This window comes from Oryctolagus cuniculus, chromosome 8, assembly GCF_964237555.1.
Source record: "Oryctolagus cuniculus chromosome 8, mOryCun1.1, whole genome shotgun sequence".
In the NCBI taxonomy this organism is placed as follows: domain Eukaryota; kingdom Metazoa; phylum Chordata; class Mammalia; order Lagomorpha; family Leporidae; genus Oryctolagus; species Oryctolagus cuniculus.
In genome coordinates this window covers 89,391,861-89,413,847 of record NC_091439.1, presented here as the reverse complement: position 1 = coordinate 89,413,847, position 21,987 = coordinate 89,391,861, and the positions used below count along the sequence as shown (strand labels likewise).

Genomic DNA, 21,987 nt, shown 5'->3' with positions numbered 1-21,987 from the left:
AAGCCTTTCCAAGGAAAATGACTGCATTGTCATCAGCCAGCACCCACAGAGATGAAATCTCTGTCCTTGCCTCATGTGCACTGTGAAAAGGCTGAGGATAATGGGGAGATCTGCAGGACTTGGGACTTTGACTTTGCTTATCTGGGTTAGACATTGATCTTTCAACAATCATATCCGCTATACAGCCATTAATGGATCATTTCAGAGAGCCTGCTGCCACCGTCCCTGGACTAGACTGGAATCCTAGAGTTTATTGAAGACTAATGACTGGCCCACGTTAAAAATCAATCTAAAGAGGCTGGGCTGGCACTGTGGTGTAGTGGGTAAGGTCGTGGCTTGGGGTGCTGGCATCCTATATGAGCGCTGGTTTGAGTTCCAGCTGCTACTCTTTTGATCCATCTCCTGCTAATGCATCTGGAAAAACAGCTGAGGATGGCCCAAGTGTTTGGGCCCCTGCACCCTTGTAGAAGACCCATAGGAAGCTCCTGGCTCCTGGCTTCAGATGGGCCCTGCTCCAGCCGTTGCAGCCATGTAGGGAGTGAACCAGCAGGTAGAAGATTTTTTATTTGTCTCTCTCTCTCTGTAATTCTGCCTTTGAAATAAATAGATAAATCTTTAAGAAAATCAATCAAAGGGAAACAAGAAACAACTTAATTGACTTAAAATTCTTTCTTTTCTAGAAGCCACTGGCTGAATGTTTAAGTGAAAGGCATGGCATTGCTCTGCAGTAACTTTGCAGTTTGGAAGTTTCTCACAAAGCTAAAAAACAGGGCTCCGTGAGTCCGGGGGTCCCTCTCCTAGATAGGTATATGCCCGCCCAGGAGGAGGAGAGCGCACACCCACACCAACACGCTGCATACACATGTCACAGCAGCACTGCTCACAATGACGAAGAAGCATAGTAACCCGAGTGTCTGTTAACTGAGGATGGAGGAAGTGACATGTGGCAGATCCATACACTGGAGTATTAGTCAACCATAAAAAGGGATGAAGAAAAGTGTTGATGCATGCTACCCCCTGGAGGAGCCTTGAAAACCCTGCCCGATCTGAAGGTCACTGAACGCCAGAGGCCACCAGCTGTGTGATTCCATTTGCATGTGACACCCAGAATGGGCAAATCCATAGAGACAGAAAGTCGACTCATGGTTGCCAGGGGCTGGGTGGAGGCAAGGGTGTGTAGTAACTGCCAACAGGTGTGAGAACTCTAGAGCGATGAAAATTCTCCAAAATTGGGTAGTGGAGATAGTTGGAGAACTCTGAGAATATAATAAAAACTGTTGAATTGTACAACTAAAAGTGGTGAATTTATGATATGTAAATTTAATGTTATGGTATGTGAATGATACCTCAATAAAACATGGAGTGTAGAACTATTCAAAAAAGACTTTAAGCATTTAGTAAGGCTAGCAATTGTGTGCAGCAATTAAGGTGCTGCTTGGTGCACCTGTGTTCATACTGGAACGTCTGGTTTTGAATCTCAGCTCTGCTTCCCATTACAGCTTCCTGCTAGTGCACACCCTGGGAGACAGAAGGTGATGGATCAAGTACTTTGGGTCCCTGCTACTCATGTGGGAGACCCAGAATAAGTTCAGGCTCCTGGCTTAGACCTGACTGTTGCAGGCATTTGGGGAGTGAAACAGCAGATGGAGGATTCTCTCTCTGCCTTTCAAATAAACATAAATAAATAATAACTTTTTAAAAAGAAATATATTAAGCATTTAAAATATAATCCAATTAAAATTGCAAGTGAACTATAGGGAAGAAGAAAAAGACAATGGGGAAAGATGGAAGAGAAAACTTGGGGCACAAGAAAGAAAATGAGAACCAAAGAAGAGGAAGGAAGGCTGATTCATGATTTGTTCCATAATATTCTCTCTCATTGTTCTGTGAGATTCCCTAGGGTTGTGGTCTTTACAATGCTATTACCTATTATCTTTGCCTGTTGGACTTCTCATTAACAAATTAACCACTGTTTCAGGTTTCCTTGCTCTTTTTATTTGTTTGTTACTTCCTCCCTTCCTTGATTTCTCTCTCTTTCTAGAATTTTCCTATGATGTTAACATTTTTTTTAAGCTTTTTTTTTTTGAAAGGGGGACTGAGAGTGACAGAGAGAGTGACAGGGAGAGAGAGAGAGATCTTCCATCTGCTGGTTTACCCCCCCAAAAGACTCCAATGGCTAGGGTTTGGCCAGCCTGAAACTAGAAGCCCAGAGCGCCATTCAGTTCTCCTATGTGGGTAGAAGCAGCCCAAAGTACTTGGGCCATCTTCTGTTTCCTTCCCAGGGGCATTAGCAGGGAGCTGAATTGGAAGAGGAGCAGTCAGGACTTGAACCTGAGCTCCAATATAGGATGCCAGTGGTGACTTAACCCACTGCATCACAATGCTGGCTTCTGTTTACAGGTTTTCTTCCTTCCTTTCTTTCTTTTGTTCATTCATTCTTTCTTTCTTTTTCTTTTTTTTTTAATTTTATTTATTTATTTGAAAGGCAGAGTTACAGATGGAGAGGCAAGGCAGAGAGAGAGAGAGAGAGGTAGAGACAGAGAGAGAGAGGTCTTCCCTCCGCTGGTTCACTCCCTAGATGGCCGCAATGGCTGGAGCCGAGCTGATCTGAAGCCAGGAGCCAGGAGCTTCTTCCAGGTCTCCCACATGGGTGCAGGGGCCCAAGGACTTGGGCCATCCTCTACTGTTTTCCCAGGCCATAGCAGAGAGCTGGATCGGAAGTGGAGAAGCAGGGACTAGAACTGGCGCCCATATGAGATGCTGGCGCTGCAGGCGGCGGCTTTACCCACTACCCCACAGCAGCGGCTCCTCCAGGTTTTCTAATTGCCCTTTGCCCTTAAATTCCTCAGTGGCTTAGCTTTCTTTCCCACAGAATTAATGATCTGAGCATCTGAAATGCTTCTTGTGTGCAGTGTCAGTCAGTGACCAGAGGTGGATTTTGCATCTTTAAACCACATAAATTCAAACTAAAGCATGTGTAGATACAGGTTCTCCATTGCTAAATTCAATTCTGTTATTTATAGTCACGCTAATGAGCCCAGGACAAACTTCCCACTCTCACTCAACTCACGTACTTTTATGAGGCAAATAGTGAATTTGAGGTCTAGGCCATGAGCTGGTCTTGAGCTGTTTTTTTTTTGTTTTTGTTTTTGTTTTTGTTTTTTTTTTTTTTTTTTTTTTTTTTTTTTTTGACAGGCAGAGTGGACAGTGAGAGAGAGAGACAGAGAGAGAAAGGTCTTCCTTTGCCGTTGGTTCACCCTCCAATGGCCACCGCTGCAGCCGGCGCACCGCGCTGATCCTGGCAGGAGCCAGGAGCCAGGTGCTTTTCCTGGTCTCCCATGGGGTGCAGGGCCCAAGCACCTGGGCCATCCTCCACTGCACTCCCTGGCCACAGCAGAGAGCTGGCCTGGAAGAGGGGCAACCGGGACAGAATCCGGCGCCCCAACCGGGACTAGAACCCGGTGTGCCGGCGCCGCAAGGTGGAGGATTAGCCTATTGAGCCACGGCGCCGGCTATGTTTTTTTGTTTTTGTTTTTGTTTTTTTTTTACAGGCAGAGTGGACAGTGTGAGAGAGAGAGAGACAGAGAGAAAAGTCTTCCTTTGCCGTTGGTTCACCCTCCAATGGCTCAATGGCTGCCGTGGCCGGTGCACTGCGGCCGGTGCACTGCGCTGATCCGAAGGCAGAAGTCAGGTGGTTCTCCTATGGGGTGCAGGGCCCAAGCACTTGGGCCATCCTCCACTGCACTCCCTGGCCACAGCAGAGAGCTGGCCTGGAAGAGGGGCAACCGGGAAAGAATCCGGTACCCCAACTGGGACTAGAACCTGGTGTGCTGGCGCTACAGGTGGAGGATTAGCCTATTGAGCTGCGGCGCCGGCTATTGAGCTGTTCTTAAACTCCAGATGAGTAGAAAGCTCGGCTTGTTGATGTAAAGTCCTGGCATGGAGTGTGGTTACATGTACTACTCTAATATCAGAAATAGTCATTAGAGTTAATGGGTGTTTGACCTTGCAGTTAGGATGATGGTTGCGATGCCTGCGTTCCACACTGGAATATGCCTGGGTTCAATCCCTGGCTCTGGCACCTGACACCGGCTTCCTGCCATTGCAGACCCTGGAAAGGCAGTGGTGATGGCTCAAGAACTCGGGTTCCTGCCACCCAGATGGGAAGCCGGGATGGGTTTCCTGGCTCCCAACTTCAGCCTGGGCTCAGCCCCGGGTGTCGTAGGCATTTGGGGATTGAACTGGTGGATGGGAGAGCTCTTCTGCCTGCTTGCACACTTCTCTTTCTGTCAAATTAGAAAAGGAAAAGAAAAAGTACCTCCTTAAAGAAAAAGTGACACTTCTGTATGAAACAAAGATACTGAGAGAGGCTGGGGAAGAGGCGCTATGGTTTAAAATTCTGAAAAGCGGCGGTGGACTAAGAAGGAATGTGGGTGCTGGCCCTTCTTAAAAGTCACCACACCCTTCCTTCACCGCCTGTGGCCGCTTGGTCACCAAGGCTGCAGATGCTACATCCTCCTGTTACTCGAATGCACAGCCTGTCTCCAGCCTTCTCCCTCTCAGCTCTTCTTCATCTCTCGCCTTGTTCTATTGCACTAGCTTCCTACTATGTTTTCTAGACTATAATCTTGCCTCTCACCAGAAACCCAATTTTTCAAACTACAGAAGAAGTGTGTTTAGAATGCAGATCATTCGTTCTCTGTGTTGAGAGCAGATGAAAGTGTAGGCAGAGGCACCAAGGACTGGGTTTGCCTGCAAGGCCATCCATCAGGCTTAATCTCGCCTGAGTTCCCATCCAAGAACCTAGAGAAATCCCCACATCAGCTGATGCTCAACAGGCGACAGCACTCAGTTCACAGAACACGGGAAAAAGGAGGATTTTTAAAATCATTATTCAACAGCCTCATTAAAACATTTGTTTTCAATTATTTATTTGAGAAGCAGAGAGAACTCCCATCCAGTGATTCACTCCCCAAATGCTTTTTAAGAAGGAGTTAGTTTTTTTTTTAAAGATTTTATTTGTTTGAAAGTCAGAGTTACACAGAGAGAGAAGGAGAGGCAGAGAGAGAGAGAGAGAGAGAGAGAGAGAGAGAGAGAGAGAGGTCTTCCATCTGCTGGTTCACTCCCCAGCTGGCTGCAACCGCCAGAGCTGAGCTGATCTGAAGCCAGGAGCCAGGAGCTTGCTCCCAGTCTCCCATATGAGTGCAGAGGCCCAAGCATGTGGGCCATCTTCTACTGCTTTCCCAGGCCACAGCAGGTAGCTGGGGCACAAGTAGAGCAGCTGGGACTCGAACCAGCACCCACATGGGATGCCAGTGCTACAGGAAGCAGTGTTACCTGATACACCACAGTGCCAGTCCCCGCCAATGCTTTCAACGGCTGAAACTGGGCCTGGCCGCAGTAAGGAGCCAGGTGCTCAGTCCAGGTCTCCCACGTGGGTAGCAGGAGCCCAGTTTCTTGAGCCATCACTGCTGCTTCCCAGAGTTGGCATTAGCGGGAAGCTGAAGTCAGGAGTCTGGGCTGGTTATTGAACCTGGGCTCTCCACCATGGGACGTGGGTGTTGTAACTGGCGTCTTAACTGCTAGGCTAAAGGCCCACCTCTGAGGCTTTTTTTTTTTTTTAATTAAAAGGAAACCCAAAATATTAGCTAACAGATATTAGGCAATGAGCATACTCCAGTCTTCCAGTGGGATTAATTACATAGTGCTCACAGGGTCAATCCAAGAACAAAGTTCCTACAAAAAGTCTATGGAAAAATGGAATCAAAAGATAAGTTGGTTTGGGTGCAAAAAATTTTGAAACCCTTGAATAGTTTTTTCATAATATGCATTTTCCATGAACTATTTGAAGATCCTTTATATGCATGGATTTCAAGCATTTTTTGCACCAAAATCAACTTTTAATTCCATTTTCCCATGAACTTTTTCAAGTAGACGCCTATAGCAATAAGGATTCTTCCAAGAGATAATTGCTTGGTCTGTGTTGTGAAACGAACCTTAATAAATGGGAAATGCCTGAGATGGGTACCTAGGTGGCGGGCTGGGGGAGAGTCGTGTATTTGCCCATCCTGGACCACAGCCTCGTTCTCCAGGAAGTGCTGTCACCCATTACTTGCAGTGGGCACTGAATGGGTGTAGACAGGTTACCTGAACTGTTAAGGACAGAGTGTCCCAAGAAGCCCACTCCCTCCCTCATCCCAGGCAGTAAAGTGCGTCCCAAGAACAGAACATTCCTCATCCTGCCCGCCCAGTGGATCGCTCACAGCTCTGCTGGTCTGTGCTCTGACTGGGTAGCTTCTCAGGATTCCTGTCTGGCTAACTTGTAATTTCTTCAGATGATGGACTGGACTGATAAGATTTAAGATTCTTATCCATGCAAATGAAGCTTAAAGAATTTCCCTTGTTTGACTTGCCGCTAGAGAATTCTTAGGGGACTTTCTAGACATAACCTCTTCAGTCCATGGCTGCTTGTTATCTTGGAGATTTCTGAAACATGATGGGTTCTGCTGTGCTGACTCCCAGATCAGTGAAGGCCACGGTGTGCCAGCAGGGCGTGGAGACAAGCAGGTGTTTGCCGTTTAGGACCCTGGTCAGGCCTTGTGACCTTGGACTGCCCACTTAACTAAAGCTTCCCTCCCACCCTCAGTAAAATGAAATGGACTGAATGATGGGCCAGCGGCCTCACTGGGACATTGTGTCCAGAGCAGGACAAATGCCACATGTGGGAATGGGACACAAAGTCTCTTTCCTTCCAAAGTAAATGGTATGAAATTTCTTTAGTGAGATTTTTGAAAACCTAGTTCTTAGAATGACAGATTTATTTAAGCAATGATGAAATTTGTACTTAATTCCTAGGAATTGCGAGATGATTGTGACAGCTGTGTGTGTGTGTGTATGTGTGTGTGTGTGTGTTCCTGGTGAGGAGTGGGAGCTGCTTCTTAAGAACCATATTGAGTGTCAAATGGTCTTGACTTGTGATAGATACAGGGGAAAGGGAGCTAGCTGCCTTAGGAGATTCAGTCCTCGGAAATCATTGGATGTTGAGCCTCCTCAAGGCAGGAACTACATTTGTGGATTTGTTCAGTCTCCTTCACTCTGTTATTGTCTGGCGCTGGATGTGCACCCAGTGAAAGTGTATTGTGGTTGGATGAGCTAGCCTTTTAATGGTTCCTTTGAAGGACAGAGGCGAAAAACGGAATGAATTCTCAAGGCCCAGGATTTTCCTTTATTGCCTCTCTTCCCCTCCCCTCTTCTTCCTCCCTTCCTTCCTTCTTCCTCCCTTCCTTCTTTCTTTCATGTGATTGGAAAGAATCAAAAAGGGCTCTCCACATTTGGTGGGGCTCCAAGGGACCTGCCTGAAAGGGAACATCCTTGTATTTCCAAACACGGGCTGTAATGAGGAAGGAACCAGGCAGCCAAGCTATGCTTGTGTACTCTCTCGGTACCAAAATTGATACCGGTCAGGGAATCAACTCTTGAGGGCAGAATTAAAATTCCCACATAGCAGTGGTATAAACCCAATGAAGCAAAAGAAAGATGCCTGTTGGCTCACCCCAGGAAAGACAGAGGCAACAAGATTTCCGGCCCTAGAGTTTACTGGGACCTGCTCAAGAATAGAGCGGGACCCTTCTCTCCATCTGCCCACACTCCCTCCCTCTGCCTTCAGCCCAGGGGCTGGGTGTGTGTCCGGTGAGGGTGGATGCAGCACATCACTGCCCTCTGAAAACCAGTGTGTGGCGCAAGTGCAGACATGGCAGGGGAGGCTCCGTTGGCCTGCGTGGGTTCTGTGCCCACCTGTGGCCAGCGAAGTGCTATGGGTGGTGGCACTCCACAGCGAGTAACTGCCGGGGAAGGGGCAGTTCCCCCTTGAGGAACTGTATTGGTCAGCTTTTTGCTACTACAAAAATGGGGTGTGGCCTCGTTGGCTTGCATCTGGTGAGGATAGTGGATGGTAATGGTGGAGCGTGTGCAGAGGAAGGCTCTCAAGGCGAGTCAGGAAGCAGAGAGGGAGGGACTGAGACTAACTCGGGTGTTTGTAACCAACCCTTGGGCGAGAACCGCCTTCCAAGGGCACACCCCCAGTGACCTAAAGACCTCCTCCTATGGTTCCACTGCCTCCCCGTAGCCACCCCAGAACCAAGCCTTCACCGCATGGCCTTTGGGGAGTAACCAAGCTAATAGCCAATCCCTAGTGGAAGATTGCCTTTCCCAGAAGAAAGGAGGATGCTGGGCAAACAAAGTGCATCTCTAGCAGCAAGAGAGTCATCATAGAAACCCAGTGGACCTCAAGACAGTAGCAGTCGCTCACCGAGTAGCCCTGGTTTGCTTCTAACTGTGCAGAGGGTTCATTTTCCTTAGTGACTTCCATCAACTCTGCCCTGGGAGAAATAGGAGAAAGAAGAGAAAAAAAAAAAATAGAAAAGCAGCAAGACAGACAGAACAAGCAGTGTCCACTAATCTACTCAGAACGTGCATCCTAAGTGAGAATCTGGAACCCCTACAAGGACATCAACTGGTCTCATTTTGTCTTAGGGCAAGCATCTTTTTCTGCTGAGCAAGTGTTGGTTAATTACACACACACACACACACACACACACACGCTTTTCCCCCGACAGAGATTGGTACTCCCAAAGATGAGGTGCCTCTGGTGCCTTTTATACATGCATCTGAGTGTGTTATTCAGAATGAGACATACTGAACCTGTTTCCTGTTCATGGGTATTGGGTACAAGTAGGAAGGATGACTGTGGAGTAGGTTGTATAGTATGAAATGTGACACCATTATAACATAAAAGTTCTTATTTTGAATTTCTTATATTAAAAAACTTGGAGACTGAGATGGGAGAGAGAGACCAAGAGAGAGAAACAGAGACAGACAGAGAGCTCACAACTACAGTTTCACTCCCCCAGAAACCTGCAACAGCCAGGGCTGGGCCCAGGCTGAAGCCAGGAGCCAGAACACAATCCAGATGCCACACACACGGGTGGCAGGAAACCAGTTACCTGAGCCAGCAGCATTAGTTCCCAGGGTCTGCATTATCAGGAAGCTGATACAGGGGGCTGGAGTCAGGACTCACACCCAGACACTCTGGTACGGGACAGGGTGTCTTAACTGCTAGGCTACAAGCCGGTTCCTGGGATTTTTATATGTTAATCATTCCCTAAAACTCTACTTAATGCTTTAATGGGTGTCCTTTATCATAGTCTCTGTGCTTTTGGGTCATCTAACTGGATTGCCCAGCTATTTCTGAGATCCCAGAGGAGCATCCAGGGTGGGATTGACTCTTCCTGGAACCTGGGACACCTCCCATTAAAGCAAGCCTTTGATCTTCAGATAACTGACCATTAAAACTGGTGCTCTGGCCTAGCAGGCTGAGCGGCCCCCTGCAGTGCCTGCATCCCATAGGCACCTGGGTTCAAGTCCTGGCTGCTCCTCTTCCGATCCAGCTCCCTGCTGGTGCACCTGGGAAAGCAGTAGAGGATGGCTCAAGTGCTTGGGCCCCTGCACTCATGTGGGAGATCTGGGAGATCCAGAGGAAGCTCCTGGCTTCTGGCATCAGCCTGACCCAGCCTTTTGGGGAGTGACACAGAGGAAAGAGGATCTCTCTCTGTCGCTCTTTCTTTTTTGCTCTGCCTTTCAATAAACATTTATTGAAGGAAGAGAACATTCTTAGTAGCAGAAATTAAATTTTCTACACCATCAGAGTACTGATAAGTTGTACATGTTGCTCAATTTGCAAATTTTTGGTTCCAATACAAACCATTGTACTTCCTGAGTCACTCATTCATTCATTAAGTAAGTATGTAGGAGCTCACAAGCCCAGTGAGGACTGGGGATCCAATAAAGTACAGTCTTCTCCCTTAACCATGTGTTCAAATTAGCATTACCAATAATAGGCATGGGAATCAAATCAGATGTCATAATGTGTCTGCTGATATGAGGAACTGAATAGAAGGACATGATGTCACACTTGTGGTTTCTTATCAAGGCTGTATAACCTGAATTTGATCTAATCTCAAGGAAGCAATCTGTGAAATTCAAATTTTAGGGCAATATATAAAGCAACTGAACTCTTTGAAAATGTCAATATCTATATAGGAAGAACAAGACAAAAAGGCAGGGAATTGCTGCAGGATAAGGAGATTATATAGAAACATAATCGTTAAATACAGTAAATAATATTTGATTGGATGTCAGTCTTTTAAAAATGCTACATAAATACTATTTTTGGGACAACTGGGAAGTTTGAATATCTGCCCTATATTATATCTTTGTATTAATGTAACATTTGTTGAGTGTTATGGTACTGTTATATAAGAAAATGTTTTTATTCTTTTGAGATACATGGTAAAGTATTAAGAGGCAAAATGCCATGCCTAAAGCTTACTTTCCAATGGTTCACTAAAAAAATATTTCTCTGTCTCTAAATGGATTTTAATAAATCCATTACATATCACATGCGTATGTTCTACTTTCCAATAATGGATACATTAGTATCTGTATTTGTGTCTATTATGTCTCAAGTGCAAGTTTACTGCATCAGTCTCCCAGTGCTGCCATAACAAAATCATCACAAACTGGGGCTTCAAAGGATGGGGGCTGATCTTTCACAGCTCTGGAGGCTGCAGGTCTGAAATCAGAGTGGTTGCAGGCTGTACTCTGTCTGAAGGCGTAGGAAAGGACAGTTCCTGCCTCATTCAGCTCCGGGGACCTGCCAACCATCCTTGGCCTCCCTTGGCAGGCTCTTGTATCTGTCTAATCTTTACTTCCGTCTTGATCTGACTCTCTGTCCCAACTTCCCTCTGCAAGGAGACTGATTATTATTACCTCACTTTACTTGATAACGTCGACAAAGACTGTTTCCACATAAGGTCACATCCACAGGGATGGAGTAGATGTGAATTCTCAAGGGACTCTCTTTAGCCCCTTTATGGTATATGAAGCTTTTATAGAGAAAGGGGTGGCAGTGGGAAGGAGGGGTCCATGCACAATGTGGCAAAATGTGTGTTCTCTATATGCTTTTTCAATTTGCTGAAGATTTGAAATATTTCAAAACAAAACACAAGCTTGGGAAAATTGCCATCCAAAGAAAAACAAGGGACCAGCTTTGTGGTGCAGTGGGTTAAACCACCCCTCAGGATGCTGGCATCCCGTATTAGAGTTTATTCCAGTCCAGAGCCTATTCCAGTCCCAGCTGCTCCACTTCCAATGCAGCTCCCTGCTAATGCACCTTGGAAGGCAGCAGAAGATGGCCCAAATGCTTAGGTCCCTGCCACCCATGTGGGAGATCATGATAAAATTCCTGGCTCCTGGCTTTAGCCTGGCCCAGGTCTGGCTGTTGTAGCCATCTGGAGAGTGAACGAACAGATGGAAGATCTTTCTGTCTCCCTGTCTCTCTACCTATCTCTATCACTCTGCCTTTCAAATAGATGGATAGATAGATAATAGATGAGAGAGAGAGAGAGAGAGAGAGAGAGAGAGAGAGAGATTTCAAAAAGGAAAAAGAAAAAATTGCCTTTAACTTAAGGTTAGTTGATGTTCGGTGAGATGTTATGATGGACACAGAGGAGGAAGTGTGTGCTGCTGATGGCAGTGCAGGGGAGCGATGCTGGCTCAGCTTGGGAATACTGAGAGGGTGTCCTGAGAAGTGACTCCCACTGGACCACAGTTCTGAGAGACAGTGTCAGGGTCCCCTGCAGGGGAGCAGGTGTGCTTGGGGAAGTGCCCTCTGTCCAGGCTGGGAAGGGTGGAGGCTAGATGAAGGCAGGAATCTCGTTATCAACAAGGCTGCATCCGGAGCATTTTTCTCACCATGGAAACCAACAGGTCTATCAGCAAGGTGCAACCTGAGCACATTTGTATGTGAGGGCTGGGGGAGTGGTGCTGAGACAGGGAGAAACCAGATGAGGGAGAAGGCTGAGGAGAGCGCAGACAGGGATACAGTTTGTGTTTTAAGAGGAAAGAACCTGAAGCATGCGGAGATGCCCAGGAGAAGGAGCCAGCAGTGTGGGTGAGGTTGGGGATCCAACAGAGCAGGTGATGGATGAAGCGAATCCTGGGAACAGGGTGGGTGTTGGGCTGGGCTAGCATTTTATGTAGCAGTTAAGACACCTGCATCCTGGGGCCAGCATTGTGGTATAGCTGGTAAAGCCACCACTTGTGATGTCAGCATCCAAAATGGACGCAGATTTGAGTCCCAGCTGCCCCACTTCTTATCTGGCTCCCTGCTAATGCACCTGGGAAAGCAGCAGAAGATGGCCCAAGTGCTTGGGCTCCTGTCACCCACATGAGAGACCCAGATGAAGCTCCAGGCTCCTGGCTTCCCCCTGACCCAGCCCTAGTCTTTGCAGCCATTTGGGGAATGAACCAGCAGATGGAAGATTTTCTCTCTCTGTCTCTGTCTTTCTTCCCTACCCTCTGTAACTGCCTTTCAAACAAATAAGATAAATCATTTTTAAAAAGACACCTATATCCCAAATCAGAATGCCTGGGTTCAAGTCCTGATGCCACTCTGGATTCCATTTTCCTGCTAATGCACACCTTGGGAGGCAGGCGGTGATGGTTCAACATGGAGAGAACTTAATTGAGTTCTTGGCCCTGTTGTTGCAGGCATCTGGGGACTCTGCCAGCAATGGAAGATCATTCTCTGTCTGCCTTTCAGAGACAGAAAAATTAAAGCCCTAGCAAAGTTTTAAGAAGAAGCGAGTCCTGGGGACCTGGGAGCCAGAGCCTAGCTTTCACTGGGGTGGTGAGACCAGGAGCTAAAGGAGAGGGCAGCTGAGGAGCTCAGATGGCCTTGGGTCTTCCTGGGGGCCAAGGGAGAGGAGGACTGGGGCAGGCAGGCTGAGCGCTGAGGCAGACTGGCCGGCGGGACGGGAAAGTAGAGGATGGGTTAGCCGAAGGAGGCAAAAGCAGGGCTGTTTGGGAGGTGATCTGGAAGCATGATGATCAGCTCTGTCTGGAATGTGGAGCTGGACAGGCAGATGGGGGCCTTGAGATCGTCGACTCAGGGGTCAGCATCCTTCCTTGATGGACGGGACGTGACTTGTCCCTGTGATGGGGGCAGGTTTCACTGTTAGCGCCGACAGGGGCTGCTGGGAGAGTCCCAGAGCACAGGTTTCTGCCAGGGGCACTGACACAGTGAGCTGGTTTTGGTGTGGACCCCGAGAGCTGCTTGTTTGCTTATGAAGGAGAAGCATTTTCCCTGCCTGCATTCCTTGTAACTTTTTTTTCCTTCAAGATTTATTTATTTGAAAGGCAGAGTTACAGAGAGAAGGAGAGAAAGAGAGAGAGGGAGAAAGAGAGAGAGAGAGATCTTCCATCCTCTGGTTCACTCCCCAAATGGCTGCAATGGCCAGGGCTGGGCCAGGAGGCTTGGATTCTATCTGGATTTCCCATGTGGATGGCAGGAGCCCAAGCTCTTGGGCTTTCATCCCCTGCCTTCCCAGGTGCATTGGCAGGGAGCTGGGTTGGAAGTACACCCCCCGGGACTGGAAGCAGCACTGGTGTGCCAGTGCTACAGATGGCAGCTTAACCCACTGCGCCCCAATGCCAGTCCCTACTTGTGACTGTGAAATAGCCAGGTGTTGTGGTGACCCACACAGGGCTGCCTGCTCCAGAACCTAGGAGGCGTGTTGGCTCTCAAATTCCGAATAGGCACAACCTGATGTGGGACCAAGACATTTGCCTCTGAAGCTGATTCCTTTCCCCATTTCTCACTCTGCTTTCCTGGGGAGGGTGCCATTCACATCCCCTTCAGGTGGATCCCTGACCTACATCCTTCCAGATTTGGGTCCAGCACGAAAGAGCGTCACCTCTGCCCCAGGCTTCCCGCAAAGATCCAGTCTAGACTGCATTAGAAGAACCCGGTTCCTGCCTGCTGTGGCCCAGAACAATGCATTTTTCACTGGAACTACCAGAGCTCAGAGTGGCAAAGAGGGGTCCCAACAGGGGGTGCTGTGGGCTTGATAAACAGGAAGTGATCAGTTCACAGCATCCAGCTTAGGTCCAGAGACCTTCAGTAGGGTTTTAAAAATCTTGTTTGTTTTAATAATTACAGATTCATAGGAAGGTAAAGAAAATAGTACAGAGAGATCAAATGTATCTGTCACCCAATTGCTCCAATGAACACATTTTACATACTTAAAGTAGAATATCAAAGCCAAGAACTTGACATGCACATGTGTATAGTAGTTCTGAATGCATACAATACACATGTGAATGATAGTTCCATGTGTGTACAATGCACACGTGCACAGATGTTTCATATATGTACAACATACATGTGTAAAGTAGTTCTGTGTGTATAATGTATGCATGTACAGTAGTTTCATATGTGTAAAATGCACATGTGCACAGAAGTTCCATGTGTGTAAATGCATATGTGTATAAAGTGCCATGCCATTTTTGTCACATACATAGATACATGTAGTCAGCAGCACAATCAATATGCAAGCTATACCCAAAGCTACAAAGACCCCTGATGCTACCCCTGCATGGTCATACTCCCACCCCTCCTCTCCACTGCCCTTGACCCTGACATCATTAATCTTTCTTCCATTTCTATTTTTGTCATTTTGAAAATGTTGAATAAATCTCACTCCTCTTTTTAAAAGTCAGAGTTAGAGGGAGAGAGAGAGAGAGAGAGAAAGAGATTTCTTCTATACGCTGGGTCACTCCTTAGATAGATATAACAGCTGGGGCTGTGCTAGGCAGAAGCCAGGAGCCAGGAGCTCCATGTGGGTCTCCCACATAGGTTTCAGGCACCCAAGCACTTGGGCCATCTTCTGCTGCTTTTCTCAGGCCAGTAGCAGGGAGCTGGATCAGAAATGGAGCAGCCAGGACTCAAACTGGTGCCCATATGGGATGCTGGCATTGCAGGCGGCCACTTAGCCCGATATGCCATAGTGCCAACCTCAAAATCACTCCTTTTAATTGTTGAATCACAGTCCATGAAAACCACTCAACATCTCAGGGATATTTTGCTTATTTTCCTGCTTGGGGCTATTATAAATAAAGGCTGTAACATTTTACATTCAATTATCAGCAGAGTGGGAAAGATCAAGTTTCTCCATATCTTGCCAGCATTTGGCATGATTACTATTTTCTTATATCAATTATTCTAACAGATGACATTGTTCAAAAAACTATTTGAGAGGCGGAGAGAGAGAGACTGTATCAGGGCTGTGGTGAGCAATCTTGATGCAGCACACATATCTGTAAGGTATTTTCCTTGAAGAGAAAATGGCAATAAGAGCATGCACATTTTTAACATTTACAATGCAAAGCCAAACTGTTTCCAGATTAATTGCTGCAGTTTGTACAACCACCAGCAGCAGCGAGAAGTTTTGATGCTTTTAGCCCATCAGTCCTTAGCATTGTATGAGAGAGGAAGGGAGAGGGAGAGAGAGGAACCTCTGATCCACTGGTTCACTCCCCAAATACCTGCTATTGGCCAGGACTGGGCCAGGGCTGCAGGTGGGAGCTGGGAGCTGGAAATACAATCCAGGTCTCCCACATGGGTGACAGGAATCCAAGTACTTGAGTGCTTCCCAGAGTTTGCATTAGCGGGAAGCTAGAATGAGAAGCCAGAGGCAGGAATAGAACCCAGATACTCTGATGTGGGACGTGAATGTCTTAACCACTTGGCTGAGCGTCAGCTCCCCATGGCACCTGTTGAACATCTTTTCTTATGTTTGTCTACCATTATAAAGCTTCTTTTGTTGAATGTTTCCTTATGTCTTTGGCCCATTTTCTTTCTTTAAATGTTTATGTATTTCACCTGCTTGAAAGGGAAAATGACAGAGAGAGACAGAGACAGGGAGAGACCTGCGCCAAATGCTTGCAACAGCCAGGCCAAAGCCAGGAGCCTGGAACTCCATCCAGGTCTCCTATGTGGGCGGGCCAAATACTTTGGTCATCATCTGCTGCTTCCCAGGATGCATTAGCAGGAAGCTAGATTGGGAGGGGAGGAGCTGAGACTTGAACCAGCACTTGGATATGGGATGCAGGCATCCCAAAGGGTCAACTTAACCCGACGCCTGTCCCTTTGACCCATTTTCTAGGTGGATTGGTTTTCAGGTGTAGAGTTTTACCAGCTCCTACAGATCATTCTTCCAAGCCCAGAACCCAGCCTCTAACTAGCTGGGGTGTTAACTCTAAACTTGTCTTTGCTTCAACAGGGATGCAGAATGCAACCCTTTGTTATTCAACCTGGGCATTCCCCACCACCACCACCACCAATGACATCTTAAATTATTCCGCTGCCACCTCGCCTCGTCCCTGGCCGTTCCCTGAACCTTAGCCCTGTGCTCAAGTCTGCAAGGCGGACTGGACTTTGACCCTCGGACTTCCTCCTGGCCTCCCGGTCTGCTTTGTGAGACTTACCGATTGAGACCTCTTTTCCTGAGTCTAATGCCTTATGATGTCAGCAGTAATTGTTTGTCAATTCCTGTGTACTTGGCTCCTGCGCCCTGGGCAGTTTGCAATTTGTCTCTTACCCCAAAAGACAAAAAAGAGCACATGAAACAGAGTAGGATCTTGGAAACGCAGCCCGGTTAAGACAGCAGCCCCCCCTTTGAATATCACCCACTTGCAGCCATTGGGGAGGAGATGAAAGGGGGGGGCCTCTGGGAGGACTCTTGGATGCCTTGTGTGCCACTGGGGACAGCAGCCCTCCCTGAGCCCTGGGGCCTCTGGGAGGTTATTTTTAACTGCCACATTGTAAAGTCAATGTTTGCCCTTTGATAAGTGTCCTGTCCACTGGCTCGCACTAAACTCTGGCCTGGGAGGTCACCAGCAGAGCCTGGGAGTGGTAGGGGAAATATGATCATCCCTGAGCTGCCAGCCCTGATATCCGTGACAGATCGAACAATCTACCTGCACCGTGTCCACTGCCTGCGGCCCTGGTCGTGAGCCGTCAGTGGAATTCGCGGAATGGATTGTTTTCTTGGAGTCACCCGATATCCCCGGACAGCAGGGCACACATTCTTCGTTTCATATGAGCTAATAAGGAATGTTCCCTCCACCTGATCAGAAGCAGGGAGCCGACATGCTGCCTGCCTACTTGCCTTCCCTCTCCCTCTCCTCCTCTTTACCCTCCTCCCCACTCCCTAAGGAAGGCAGATAGGGGCAGGGAGGGAAGGAGAAGAAAGATCATGCATTGTGAGAGGACACTGGAAGAGCAACTCCACGGTTAGAGGGAAGACAGATACGAGGGGTGGAAAATAAGGGCTTTGGTGTCTGTGTCAACTTTTCTCAGTGGACTTCACCCCTCTAAAAGGCACTGAAGGATGAACCCTCTATGGAGATTTGGGAACTGAGAAAGAGGCCTCCTCCAATGGTGGCATCTCAGGGGGTTTTGGGGTTGCATGTAACACGAAACCTAGCTCCAGCTGGGTAAAACAATGACAGAGATGAAGTCAGCACTGAAAAGTTCAGAAGCAGCGACTTCAGTGTTGGTTTGATTTCGTAACCTGCTGGACATTTTTTCTTCGCCTTTGAGGGTGTTGGTTTCAGACTGAGACTGGTCCCCCGTTTCAGTGTTCGTTGCCAAAAAGAGGCCGAGCATTCCTTCCCACAACTCCTGAAGGGCAGAGCTGTCCTTCACCAGGAGAGATTGGCCCACGAAGCCCTGTGGACTGGGAAATGTCGCCTGCTGATTGGCCGAGGCTTGGCTCTGCTGAACCAATCCCAGCCGTAGCTGGGATGGGATTCCGACACCATGGCTGCTTCACAACAAAGCAAGGCTGTATGGACGACGGAGCCACAACCACTACATCTCTTAAAACCTCGATTTCAGCTCCTGCGCTGATGATTGAAACTCCTTAGAGAGAGCATCAAAACTCTCATTCTGAAATTAGAGATAAAATTGAATTAGTAACAGTTAATTAATTCACACTGAGCTCATTTACAGGTGTAAAGTTTTAGAATTCACAAATGCTGAGTGGGCCAAGTAATTTTGTTTCTCTATAACTAAATTGATCATAAGCTGCAGTTGGTGCTTGATAATAGAAAACTGTAATCCAAGACACATTCAATTACTTCTTCTTTTGGAACTATTTGGTAATTGTTTATATTTACTTCCTTACTAGTTAATTTTTTAAAATATTATTTATTTGAAAGGCAAAGTGACAGGGAGGGAGGAGAGAGAGAGAGAGAGAGAGAGCGATTATCTTCTAACTGCTGGTTTGCTCCCCAAATGCCTGCGGCAGACGGGGTTGGGCCAGGCCAAAGCCAGGATCCAGGAGCTTCTTCTGCATCTCTCACATGGTTGGTAGGAGCCGAAGCACTTATACTATTATCTGTTGCTTTCTCAGGGGCATCAGCAGGGAACTATATTGAAAGCAGAGCAGGGGCTGGTGCTATGGTATAGCAGGTAAAGCTGCCGCCTGCAGTGTCGGCATCCAGTAGGGGTGCCAGTTCAAGTCTGGCTGCTCCACTTCCAATGCAGCTCTCTGCCATGGCCTGGGAAAGCAGTAGAACATGGCCCAAGTCCTGGGGCCCCTGCACCCACATGGGAGATCTGGAGGAAGCTCCTGGCTCCTGGCTTCAGGTTGTTGCAGCTCCAGCCGTTGCAACCAATTGAGGAGTGAACCTGTGGATGGAAGCGCTCTCTTTCTTGCTCTGCCTCTGCCTCTCTGTAACTCTGCCTTTCAAATAAAATAAATAAATCTTAAAAAAAAAAAAAAAGAAGAAGAAGTAGAAGAAAAGAAAGCAGAGCAGCCAGGACTTGAGCTGGCAGTCTGATACAGGATGCCTGCATTGCAGTCAGTTGCTTACCCTGCTGTATCACAACCCAACCTCCTCAGTTGCTTCTTGTTTAGACTCAGTCTTTTTTATAAAAATTATAAAAATTATTTGTCAATTTAGGTTTTTTTTTTGTCTTCTCCTTTCTTTTAAAAATCTCAGCAAGAATGACCTTGGTTCTTGGGATCCTTAAGTGTGACCTTGACATTAGAAGGATGGGCAGGTCCTCCTAGTGAGGATGGCTGTGGCTCTGGGCTTCTTCCTCACTGCCCCCCACAGCTGATGTCCGTAGTGTACCCCTGCCCCCTGGGCTGCCAGATCCACACGGCCATCAGCTGTTCCCAGACCATTGCTTTTCTCTCAGCCAAACTCTTGCTGTGGCTTCTGGCAAGTGGGGGAACCACAGCAAACTTCAGCTGCAGGGGTGGTGGTGGGTCTGTCTAGGGTGCTTTCTCTGCCTGCACCTGCCCTATGGCCATTGCTATCCCAGGAGCCACTTGTGGTGTACACTTCTCTCTGAGAATATTTCCTTTTGGGATCCCTGATGGGGAACAGAGCCACAGGTCCTTCTGTTCTGAATCTCCAAACCTACCTGAGATATCTGTCACCCCTACCCCAGGCTTGGACTTTCCAGCAGTCACCCTGACTTATTCTCTGCTGTTTTCCAAATCTCTTGCTTTCCTTCCAGTCCAACAAAGGACTGGTGTGTCCAGTCCGGGGAGGGAGACTTGTCGCTCCCCCTCTTCATGGAGGAACGACACCAAACCCTGCCTAGGCTTCATATCCGAGTCACGGCACCATTATGTCGCTCCCCGTCTTCGTGGAGGAACGACACAGGACCCTGCGCTGTTCTTTTGCCTGCTCGGCCCTCCCCGGGTTTGCTGCTGGTTCTTCCCGGGTTGGCTACTGTCCCTTCCACCTTCGTGGAAGGGCGGTTCCCCCTAGCCACTTTCCCCACTTCTGCGGGGGAGTGGCACACCGCCGGCCGGCTCTCTCGGGGGCTCCACAGGTGTTCCTTCAGATAGATGTTCCCTTTAGATGTTCCTGGTGCATGTTGTCTCTCTCCTCCTTTATAGTCCTCTTCCACCAATCCCAACTCTGCTACCCACACGCCGAGTACGCTGCTCTCCTCCAATCAGGAGCAGGTCCTGCTGTTTATTGGTTGAACTGGAGGCAGCTGTGTAGAAGCTGTTTCTTCCTCTCCCAGCGCCATATTGTGGGAGAGCAGATGCATAGAATAAGTCTTAATTCCAGTAACTTAGTCTAGTCCGAGTTGCTCCCAGTTGCTCCCCACAAGACTCACCTAGCTTTGGCTTTTTTGTACTTCCTAGTTATGCGTAAACCCTACTGTGTGGCAGTGTGGCTCCAGGTCTGCACATTTGTTTCCCTCAGCTGTCTTGAGACTCTTCCCTCAGCGCTAGCAATGGAGCGGAGCTTTCTCGCCAATGGAACGATACACTAGACTCTGGTCTCATCTCTTACACTAATTTTGTTCTGGAAATACATTTGGCATACTTGGCCCTCTCCTAGGCTCCTGGCCCAATTCTTTTCAGATGAATAGTGATATATGGAGATCTAATAGTGGCTTTTCTTCACAACTTCTCATTTTTAACATTGACAAAAGATAAGATCTTATCTGAAAAGGTTATTGCTTGCCAGGCAAATGGGAAGATATTCAGGGCTAAATGGCAGCTGCCTCTACTGTCTCAGCAATGGGCTAGTTTTAGCTGGGAGATCTTCAAAAAGTTCATGGAAATTTGCATTGTGAAAAAACTATACATGGATTTCAAAATGTTTTTGCACCAAAATGAATTCATACCAACTTCTTATAACATGTCTGGAGGCCACACAAAGGATAAGCTATCCACTGGAGGGTCAGCCTTGTGGCACAGCAGGCTAAGCTGTTGCTTGTGACAACTGGTGCACCAGTTCAAGACCCCACTGTTCCACTTCTGATCCATCTTCCTACCGGTGCACCTGGGAAAGCAGTGCAAGATGGCACACGTGCTTGGGCCCCTGCACCCATGTGGTATTCTCTGATAGAATTCCCGGCTCCTGGTTTGTGCCTGGATCAGCCCTGACCATTGTGGCCATTTGTGGAGTGAATGAGTAGATGGAACTTCTCGGTTGCCCTCTCTTTCAAATAAGTAAATGAATCTTTTAAAATAAATGGCTAACAACTGGAGGGTGGACATTTGGCACTGGTTAGGATGCCACTTGCGACACATGCATCCCATATTAGAGTGCATGTGTCTGCATCCCACCTCTACTTCCAATTCCAGCTTTCTGCTGATGTGTTCATTGGGAAGCTCAAGTATTTGGGTCCCTGCTACCCATGTGAGAGACCCAGATGGAGTGCTGGACTCTGGGCTTTGGCCTGGACCAGTCTGGGCTATGTGGGCATTTGGAAACTGAACCAGTGGATGTCTCTTTCTGAACCAGTGGATTGTCTCTTTCTCTCTTGTCTGCCTTTCAAATGAAATGAAAATAACTAATAATAATAAAGTGAAAGATATAAGCTTAGACAGAGCCTTTATCAGAGCAACATGAATTCTGTTGCAATTGAAGTAAGAACAAACCTCCAATTTATCATGAAGCTTGGTGGAAGAATGGTGAAATTACTGATTGTGGGGAGCAATCCAGACTGGACTAAGTTACTGGAATTAAGACTTATTCTATGCATCTGCTCTCCCACAATATGGCGCTGGGAGAGAAGTAAACAGCTTCTGCACAGCTGCCTCCAGTTCAACCAATAAACTGTAGGACTTGCTCCTGATTGGAGGAGAGCAGCATACTCGGCGTGTGGGCAGCCGAGTTGGGATTGGCAGAGGAGGACTATAAAGGAGGAGAGAGACGGCATGCACTGGGAACATCTAAGGGGAACATCTAAGGGGAACACCTGTGGAGCCCCCGAGAGAGCTGGCCGGCGGTGTGCCGCTCCCCTGCGGAAGTGGGGAAAGCGGCCAGGGGGAACCGCCCTTCCACGGAGGTGGAAGGGACAGTAGCCAACCCGGGAAGAACCAGCAGCAAACCCAGGGAGGGCCGAGCAGACGAAAGAACAGCGCAGGGTCTTGTGTCGTTCCTCCGCGACGAGGGGGAGCGACATAATGGTGCCGTGACTCGGATAGGAAACTTAGGACGGATAGGAAACTTAAGAGGGAAGAAACGGGAAGAACTGGGAAAATACCGGAGAGAGAGACTAGCAAACAGCCTAGGGAAAAGCCGGACGAAAAGGGTGCC

At 47.8% G+C, this 21,987-nt stretch overlaps 1 protein-coding gene across 4 annotated transcripts in view; it reads left to right on the top strand.

The window, feature by feature from the left end:
* SHROOM3 (shroom family member 3) overlaps positions 1–21,987 on the top strand; it is a 350,654-nt gene that overhangs the window by 82,529 nt on the left and 246,138 nt on the right. The gene's annotated exons all lie outside the window — the stretch shown is intronic.